Raw genomic sequence first — 10,907 nt, 5'->3', positions numbered from 1 at the left:
GCTGATTGGTCCATACATTCCCCTCTGTCTGTGATGATCTATACGTCAGTGTTCTTCTTTACTAATTAAGCATCTAGGAACATGCAAATGAATATCAGAGCCAAATTGTATAAGAGGTTTGTGTAGGTTTTAGGTTTAATATTGTACTTCACTTGGAATAAGTGGTTTGGCCCAAACCTGCTCCTGCATGACCATACAAGGCTGGTGTACTAAAGTTGGTGTGGAGGAACTTGGGCCATGTGGAAGAACTTGGGTGGCTCAAAATCCTGACCTCAACCCACTAATTGGAAACGCAGACTACCCATCTGATAATAAAGAAGAAGAAGAAAAAGAAGAAGAGGATGAGGATGACAGATGGGATAGTCAAGTGGACCACATGTTTTTTCAGCCAACTGGAAGCTTAAAAAATTTGGTGTACAAGATTTTTAACTTATATATAACTTGTATATATACACACACACACACACACACACACACATATATATATATATATATATATATATATATATATATATATATATATATATGTATATATGTATGTATTATATATTATTATTATATATACATGTATATGTATTATATGTATGTATGTATATATATATATATATATATATATATATATATATATATATATAAATAGAGGACATTTAATTAGTTACTTGATGTTAACGAATTACTTGATGTGATGTCGTGCAAATTTTAATGTTTTATTAATATTTAAATAATCTGATAAATAAGTGTTCTAAATCACATATTAAAAGGTTGATTGAGATACTATGTTAATCCTTTTCAGCAATTGTATTGAGAAAAATCTTTGGTTGAAAAAAGTATATATATATATTGATATAATGATATGTTGAACAATTCTTTATTTAATTTGGTCACCCTAAATAATTGATAGATAGCAAATATAGCATTGCTTTTATTCTTAAACTTTTTGAAAAATTCTCCTACTTCTGCTTTCCTTCTAGCCACCAATCATAGTTGAACTTTAGACTGAAGGTACAGTTAAACATTACTCCTCCCACCAGTTGCACAATGTTCGCTCTAATTTTGGACAGTACTACAACTGAAGCAATGTCAGTTCACATATTTAGCAATAGATCACTGCACTGGAGATGCAATAAATGTTTTATTCTTATTCACAGCTCATTACTCCGTGTTAAATCTCCACTTTGTTAAGCATTACATGGTCAGATGTTGTAAAATAGCATAGTAGTAGAAAAAATATTTAGTGGTACATTTAGTACATACATACATACAGCAGGAAAGGTCAGGTTTCAGGTCACATGACCTTTCCTGCTATATGTGGTTCTTTTCCAAACTGTTACCACAAATTTAAAATGAATCTAGTCTTAATTAAGGTCGTAATTAAATTAGTCTTCATTGGACCAAACTCAAATCTCTGAAAATGTCAATTCTCCCAGTGGTAAGCTAGATGTTTTTGATGTTGTTTCACCAAGGACTTTTGAAATTATTCACTGATCTTTAAAAAAATATAGATGTTTGGCCTCAAACCTGCTGCACCATACATGAAGAAGTGGATTTATTTTACAAATACAATGTGGACAATGTTTCATGAAATGGTGCTTCCGAATAAACTTTTCCCTGGAAACAAAGACCTGTAAAGCTTGTGGTGATCATTAATCAAGTGCTTCAAATAGTATGTCATGCCATCTGTTATAACTGGGTATTCAATACAATTAAACAATATTCACAATCTGAATCAATAGGATGAGCATGTTCCAGTAACTGTTACTTCTTTCCACTATATCACCAAAAATAAGCGGAGCATTTCTCACAAGACATCAAAACTCTTCTTCTTCTTTCGGTTTCTCCCATTAGGGGTCGCCACAGCGGATCATCCGTCTCCATTCCCCCCTGTCCTCTACATCTGCCTCTTTCACACCAACTACTTGCATGTCTTCCCTCACCACATCCATAAACCTCCTCCTTGGACTTCCTCTTTTTCTCCTTCCTGGTGGCTCCATCCTCGGCATTCTTCTACCGATATACCCCATGTCCCTCCTCTGCACACCATCTTAATTTCGCCTCCCTCACCTTGTCTCCAAAACTCCAAAAAAAAAAAAAAAAAGCTCCACTTCCTGTCTTTTACTTAATGCCACTGTCTCTAAACCATACTAGCATTTAATCCAAGATCCTTGCTCACATCCATTTTCACCCCACTTGGTCTGTTTTTTCTCTCAGTATAATTGAAACATAGGATCCTCTGTGGCAATGCTTCCAAAGACAGATACGTCTGGTAAACAAGGTATTGAAATACATGTTTCAGTTCATACTGCACTACACCAATCAAGCAAATCGCATTATGTCAACTGCATAGTTATTAGAATTGTGGAAAGATGCAATGTATTGAGCAAGAATGTCTTTTTGACCCCAAATGTTAAATCCAACTTTGGAGTTTTCTACAGAGATGCACAATGCTGTGTATAGATTTCTTTTGTATGAAAAATCATGCCAGGGTCATCTTCAGTGAAGATAGATTGTACCTCATCTTTACTCTACAGCAATATGTACCACTAAAGGACCCAACAAAACCAGTCCATGTAAACCCAGCAAAGGCACTTCAATTCCTTGTGCTTCAAGTGTATTAAAATGATCAATTAGAGGCCTTAGTGTATCATCAAATCCATATTTCTTCATGTCTTTGAGTCTGAATGACTGAAATACAGCTGTTAACTGCCTCTTTTACTTGACAATGAATGTCCTTTACAAGTTCCTCAATGGATTCTATTATTGCTTGAACTGTGCTTTCACCAACACCATGCGCTTGTAGCTGTGCTACAACAGAATAACACATATTTACCACGTGATGATTCTCAACAGACTGTTGGGCGGCAAATGGGGTGTCTATACAGACTGCTTGAGAAGATGAGGGCTCATCAGCTTCATTATGAATGTCCACATTGACAACAGTATTCATTCAAAAAAATTTCCTGTGGAAATTATTAAGGTGTTTCTTGAAAACTGAAAACGTGCAACACCGCAGCTGTCCACATTGCAAACGTAAAATTGTATTTTTCAAGGATATAAACCATGATGTAGCCTTAACTGCTGACTAAGCATATTTATAACCTCAAGTGTTGCTCTGAGCTCCATGACTCTGGGATTTTCTTTGGCACTTCCATCGCAGATGTTGAACACCGTGGTTTGAGTAAATGTGTATAAGTTTTAGATGGATTTGGGGTAGTTGACACTGAAGATGAAGTGTGCTCTGAAGAGCTCATCAAAAGCTGCCACTGATGTTTGCGCTTTGCAAGGAATGGGCTCGTGATCAAGGATGACATAGAACCTTTGGATGTTGTTCCTCTGCCCACCAACACACAGGATAAAGGGCTGTCCTGCACACCTGCATAGAAGGTTTCAACACTGGTTCCAATCTGTAACAAAACAAAGAAATATCTTAAGAAAAAGTGCTTAGCACTACTTAACAACTTTTGTTTTATGAAGCAAGGGTGTCAAAATAATAACGATAAAAAAATTGCATACCCGCAGATGTCTTACAACATGGTCAAAGGCTTGATATGAGATCATTTTGGCACTCTTCTTGTGGCCTTTGGAGGTAGATGGAAGCATGTGAACCAGCAGTACAATACTTGACTGGTCACTGTCCCATCCTAGAAGCAAAGTAGGAGACAAATCATAACTTTTTACATCTGAATTAAACATAGAAAAGAAAATATTGAGCAAAGCTTACCTGTCCCATCAGAGTTTTGCTCTGCACACAAGAGCTCTTCAACATGCTCAGGAAGTCAGGTTCTTGCAGGATCCTGGGTTTAAAATAAGTGGGCTATTTTGCCAAAAGTCTGCCAGACACCTCCTCTCCAAACATCATGGTGAAGTCTTGTTCAATCTGCAGGAGAACACAATCATTTCAGTCTCATACAAATTGAAGTGAATACCTTAAGCAACCATTCACTTGAAAAAACGTGTCTTACCAAACCAGGGTTGTCAAGGAATCATGGGAACACATTCAAGTCTATTGACGACTGTTGCTGATCCTGAACCAGTGACTGACGATATTGAAATGTGGCCCTCATCTTCTCTTTGATAATCGATCAGTTGAATGCTTCATAAAGGATATCGTCCATGACCATCCTCTCCAAGCAGTTGCATGTCAGTCAGAAGAAACTCACTTTACTATCTTGATCGGTTGCGCCGGTAGAGAGTTTCCGGCACGGAAGCAAAATGTTGCACTGGATGGTCTTTAGCCTCCAGGCCAAATAGCCACATCCAATCTGTGGATCATAGAAGTGTTCTTGTAAATTTTAAAGAGAAAAATCTAATAAGTTAAGTTGTACTTCTTCCAAAAAATGTAATATGAGCCAGCCACTAGTGTAAAAACGTACATATCCATTGTCTGAATATGGATCTCTGCGGCTGGGAAATACAGAGACGATGCCAAGATTATATTTCACATGAACAATAGTTGGCAGGATCCTCCTTTAAAGTAGAAATTAATATTTGTATTATTTTTAAACCTCTGAAATGCACACAGATTTGTGTAATTGGCAGTGTAAGTTTAATTCATGATTTTATATCTGAATGTTTTGCTTCTTTTCCTTAGTTTTTGCTATCATCCCTACACTGGGTACCTGTTTCGATTACAAACTATTGCTACTTACCTACAAAGCCCTCAATGGTTTAGCCCCCAGGTATCTCTTGTTACATGCTACAATCCATCATGCTCCTTGAGAGCCCAAAATTATGGACTTCTGGTAGTTCCTAGAATATCAAAGTCCACTAAAGGCGGTAAAAGATTCTTACATTTAGCTCCTAAACTTTGGAATAGTCTTCCTGACAGTGTTCAGGGCTCAAACACACTCTCCCAGTTGTTAATATCATGAACAGCAGCTATGCTAATTCCTCTCCACTGCTTCTCTTTATTTACCAATCTCGAGTCATCCTGAGGTTGCACCAGCTCAGGTTGTGTTCTACCTCATGAAGATTTTGGACCTTTAAAGAAGTAGATGAAGAGCCCACAAACATCCCGAACCATCTAGAGACGTACCAGCACCATATGGATCCCACTTCATGTAAAGTTTGGACATTGGACCTTTTAATGTTTAAAGGCATGGAGAAGCTGGTGTTGGATCTATGATGATCTCAAATGTTAAGCTATTTTATAAGTCGCTCAGAAGCTCCTGGTTCCATAACGTCAACTGACTGTATAAGACTGTAGAAAGGACATTACTCATAATCTCACACTCTGGTGCTCATGGTGGCTCTCTGACCCTCTGGTGTTTCGTATTTTTTAAAATTTATAATCACAATCTTGATATCAGCCAAATGAGGATGGGTTTCCCTTTTAAATCTGGTTCCTCTCAAGGTTTCTTCCTCACAACATCTAAGGGAGTTTTTTCTTTACCCCAGGCTGCTCATCAGGGATAAATACACTTAATTCACTCTAATTCTGTAAAGCTGCTTTAAGACAATGTCTATTGTGAAAAGTGCTATAGAAATAAAACTGACTTGATTTGAGGTAGATTTTGCAAGTTACAAGGTTTTTTTTTTATGTTTTAGCCCTTTAACATTCCTTTTTGTAATAAGATTCCTAAGTAGTAAGATTGCTTTTACTGTTATGCCTCATAATCAGTCTTTAAAAAAATATTTACCTACCAATATTTATAACTACCAATGTGAACACTGAAGTCTTACCCATGAACCTCAATCATGTCAGCCACAAGAAGGTTTACCATCTGTCTCCGTGTTCTATCTGTCAATGTCTTTGTTTTGTCATAATACTCCAAAATATTTAGAGTGGAGAGCATCTCTAACCATCTACAAGAATCGGAAATTTGTGGTTAGCCTTTTCAACAATAAAACCACAACCGATCTGAACAAGATCTTAATGTCTGGAATTCAATAACTCATATCATCCATAACAAAAGCGGTGGTTGCACACATTTTTGTTGATTCCCATTCAGCATGGGTTCTTTTTCCTCTATTTGTCTTAATAATTACTTTTGCATCTGATGAATCAGAGGATTTTAGAAAAGTGGATAAGTTCTCTGACACAGATGAGGATGAAATGTCTGTAACAGTTTAATGAAATAAATACCTGCACAATGACAAAATAAATTGTCCTATATGATCCTATCAAGATCAAGTATTAATAGATCTTATCCATTGATTGTTCAGTAGACAAATGCTCCTCAAACACATCTGCGTGCACTTCTGTCCCTGATTCATATGTCAAGCCCAGCTCTGTTTGAAGTGAAAGACCTAGCTTTTCTATGGCTGAGAAAATAAACATTTCTCAGTTTTCCTCGTTTAATGTTCTTCTTTTTCTTGTTTAAAGTTTTCCTTGTTTAAGTTTTCTTTGTTCAATGTTCCCATTATTAGCTCCACAACATCTTCTCTTTACTACTAAACCCCCCTGCCACACCTGCTCCATCCTCCCTGACTGCTGATGACTTTGCCTTCTATGATGAGAAGATTAAGGAAATCTGCCAGACCTTCACTTTCTCCCCAACAATGACTACACAACACAGCCAGAAATAACTCCTTCACTGTCAAGCTTCTCAATCTTAACAGAAGATGAGATACTGCAAGTTATCCAATCTTGCAATCCCACCACCTGCTCTCTGAATCTAATTACTTCAACTACGCTTCAGACCATCCCACAAGATCTCCTGCCCTTCAATCATCAACGGGTCCTTGACATCTGGCTATGTACCTTCAAGCAAGCAAGGGTAATTCCTCTTTTCTTTCTAAATCTCTGGAACACACTGTTATTAACCAACTGTCTGTCTATCTCTCACAGAACAAACTCCATGATCCAAACCAGCCTGGTTTCAAAGCGGCACATTCCACAGAGATAGCCCTTTTGGCTGTTTCTGAGAAACTCCATGCTGCTTGATCAGCCAAGCTGTCATCTGCACTTATCTTCCTGGACCTTTCAGCAGCATTTGACACAGTCAACCAGAAGCCTATGTATCCATGGAACAGCACTGGAATTGTTTACTTCCTACCTGGAAGGTCACTCATACCAGGTAACATGGAGGGGATCCACATCTGCCTTGTGCAGACTCAAAACTGGTGTCTCACAAGGCTTGGTAATTGGTCCCCTCCTTTTCTCCCTCTATACCCACTTCATTGGTGAAATCATATCCTCGCATGGGTTTTCTTACCACTGCTATGCAGATGAACTCAACTCATCTTTTCTTTCCCTCCCTCAGATACCACAGCTTCCGCTTGGCTCTTGGCATGCTTGACAGACATATCTTCATGGATGAGTGCTCATCAATTAAAACTCAACCCCAACAAAACAGAACTGCTGGTCATTTCAGTTGATTCGTCTCCAGGTCAAGATTTCTGAATAACTCAGCCACTGCTCGCAACCTTGCGGTAACTATGGGCAATCTACTGTCCTTCTCCTCACATGTTACTAATGTGGCTCGTTCTTGTCGATTTCTTCTCTACAACATCTGAAGGATTCGACCATTTCTGTCCACACAGGCTGCCCAGGTGCTTGTTTAGTCTCTTGTCATTTTGAGACTGGACTACTTCAACTCTTTCCTGGCAGGTCTTCCTCTGAACGATATTCGTCCACTGCAAATGATCCAAAAACGCAGCTGCACGACTTGTGTTCAATCTGCCCAAGTTCTCCCACACCATCCCACTGCAGCGCTTCCTCCACTGGCTTCCAGTAGCTGCACGTATCAGATTCAAAACACTGATGCATGCCTTTAAGGCCAAAAATAGACCAGCACCATCTTACCTCAGAGACCTCTTCACACCTCGCACTGCACCACGCTGTCTGAGATCCTCCAGCACTGCTTGACTGGTACCACCTTCTCTCAGAATGATAGGTAAGTACACTTCAAGGCTCTTCTCTGTTCTGGTACAGAGGTGGGGGAATAAACGTCCCCTAGATGTCCATACAGCAGAGTCCCTGATTAACTTCAAGCGACGGCTGAAGACCTACCTCTTCCTAAAACACTTAAATTAGCACTTTCCAAGTTTTCTTTGTAGAAATCAAGAGTTATAGTCTGATTTATATTAAGTTTGTAATCTTGCGTACCAGTGTAGATTTATTCATTGCTAGAGACTAAAAAGCACTTTTGTACGTCGCTCTGGACAAGGGCGTATGCTAAATGTCACAAATGTAAATGTAAATTATTATTACTGTTTTCACAATGAGAGCAACACAATCTTTGTTGTACAATATAAACATATTGAATGGTAATTTTTGTCACTTTCACATACTTCTGACTTTCACTAAAATCTCACCATCACCAACATTTAGCAAAAAAACAAAGAAACATGAAAAGTCAACAATTTTATCTGAAATAATACAGAAAGATTTCAGCATCTCATTCTTAACTTTACAGTCTACAGCAGCCCAGTACACACACGCATCTCATAATCAGCATGCATAATAACAGTGCACCACTAAATCTTAACAATATTAAATCCATTTTAAACACTTTTAGTTAACATTTTTAGTAAATATGTGCAGGTGCAGTTTTTATTCAGAATTTCATTTTAATACACCGTTAGCAATGTTGTGATTGTGTGGCTAGCTTAAAACCCTGAAAATATATGGGTTTCTTGAGGCATTCATCAAGCAAATTGTGTGCATTAATTGGCAGTTCTGTGCAAAAACTGAAAACGTTATAAGTCCTTCAAAAACAAGCGGTGCTTGAAAACTCTACCGATCTTGTGCTGTAATTAGCTAGATTATTGCTAACTAGTTAGCCGGACTAGTCTTAGTTGAATAAACTTGCAACTTGCATTTTGCTACATAAAAAATGTAATTGAATAGACATATTGTCGTTACACGAGAATGCTTCTCACAGGAAGAAAAGAGAGTAACGTTGGGCTTCTCCCGTTTCTTTAGAAATACACAACACATATCTGTTAGAACAACTCTGGTCAGTGTTCATTTTGAATTCAGCACTGACCAGAGTTGTTCTGATTTGACACCCTGAATCAACACTTTTTAAGGAATAACTTTCAGGTAGTTGAAATGGAAAAAACATATCTTTTTAGCAAAGCCTACACATAACACACATCACATCATAACCTTGTGCTCCAGAACATCTGATCACATGCACATTATCAACTTGTGCTGTTAATATCATGAACAGCAGCTACTCTAATTCCTCTCCACTGCTTCTCTTTCTCTCCCCATCCTGAGGCTTCCTGAGGTTTGGCCAGCTCCAGTCACGCCCCACCTCATGAAGATTATGGACTTTAAAGAAGTAGATGCCAAACTCGCAAACATCCTGAACCATCGAGAGACGTACCAGTGCCAATTGGATCCCACTGCATGTTTGGAGTTTGACATTGGACCTCCTAAAGTGTTTAAAGGCTCTGGCATGGAGAAGCTGATGCTGTATCTGTGATGATCACAAGTGTTGAGCTCAGTAGCTCCTACTTTTATACCAAAGACTGTTGAAAGAACATTACGTATAATCTTATACTCCAGTACTCATGTTAGTTCTCACTCTCCAGTGTTCTGTATTGTTGAAAGATTTATGATCAAACTCTTGATGTCACCCAAATGAGGATGGGTTCCCTTTTGAGTCTGGTTCCTCTCAAGGTTTCTTCCTCATAACATCTAAGGGAGTTTTTCCTTGCCACAGTCGCCACTTGCTCATCAGGGATAAATGCACACCATTCACCTTGACTGTTGATTTCTGTAAAGCTGCTTTGAGACAATGTCTGTTGTAAAAAGCGCTATAGAAATAAACTTGACTTGACTTGACTTGAAATAACTAAACAAGTGTTGAAATGACGATGTATTTTCAACACACAACACTAACACTCAAAATGTAACACTTTTGAATTTGCTGTTTAGATCAATAAATTGTGGAGAGATAGGATTCTGGAGACTCCTTCCATAAATGTTAAATAAATGAGAAAAATGAGAAAATTGTGTATATGGTTTTAAATATTGTGGAGTGTAATTGTATAGAACAGAGATTATAGAGAACCTCACACAGATCTTCTGTCTGAGACTGACTGTGAACCTTGCTTTTGTTTTGCACCAAATACTTATTATGTAATATCCAACCTTCTTTACTGTCATAGAAACATTTAGTTTTAGTTATAATGTGTAATATTTGCAAAAAAAAAAAAAGAATGCAAAAGTCATAAAATGTATAAAAGTGGTATTTTAATAAAATAGTGCTAATTCTTTTAGCATGGTCATGTACAGTGTATATACAATATATTATAAAGCCAAAGGTTTGGGGACACCTAACTTTACATCACATTTATATTTGCTTGTTAAGTTTCCCATACCAGATGTACTCCCTTTTTTTGCTGTTATAACTTCCACTCCTCCGGAAAAGCACCTGGTGCAGTTGTTATAATAGAGTGTCAAAATTGTGTAAAGATTTCTTGACACTTTAATATTTATTGCAATGGTGAATGATTGCTTTATAGCCAGTGACTTTTGACATTACAAGAAAGCTTATGCTCCCTGTGCTATTAGGATACACTACTTGGAGGGAATAATGATTTTGTACCCAAAGAAGCTATTTGTGGGCCATTTTCCCAGGTCATCAGGGTGCCACGGTCATCAGCAGCTCAGAAATCACATAGTACTTCATTGTGTTTGTGTTAATGGCACACGGTGTTTCTTATTAAGAGACTCAAATTAACACCATAATAAGTGAACTGTATACACAAAAATAAAAAAAACCTGGTCGGGTTGCATTTCTGCACTCACTTATTTTTGGCCTGTATAGGTTTCATGTATGTATAATCTGGAAGGTTATGTAATGTACAGCATGAAAAAGAGGAAAAAGCATATTAAAGTGATTAATAGACGTGCCTCTATATGTATCTCAGATAGACAAACATTAAACCTATTAAAGAGCAGATTTGTACACCAATATGGTCTTTGTTTCTCCCACAACCATTCCGTTCGT

At 37.8% G+C, this 10,907-nt stretch overlaps 1 long non-coding RNA gene across 1 annotated transcript; it reads right to left on the bottom strand.

Moving 5' to 3' along the window:
• Positions 1-2,105: 2,105 nt before the first annotated feature.
• LOC124392606 lies at positions 2,106-4,262 on the bottom strand. The gene is made up of 4 exons (XR_006927181.1): positions 3,960-4,262; positions 3,719-3,874; positions 3,511-3,638; positions 2,106-3,401 (listed from the first exon to the last, which is right to left on the bottom strand). It is a non-coding gene; the product is annotated as an uncharacterized LOC124392606 (long non-coding RNA).
• Between the last annotated feature and the right edge of the window lie 6,645 nt (positions 4,263-10,907).

Source organism: Silurus meridionalis, chromosome 10 (genome assembly GCF_014805685.1).
Source record: "Silurus meridionalis isolate SWU-2019-XX chromosome 10, ASM1480568v1, whole genome shotgun sequence".
Lineage (NCBI taxonomy): Eukaryota > Metazoa > Chordata > Actinopteri > Siluriformes > Siluridae > Silurus > Silurus meridionalis.
This window is presented reverse-complemented; position numbering and strand designations above follow the sequence as displayed.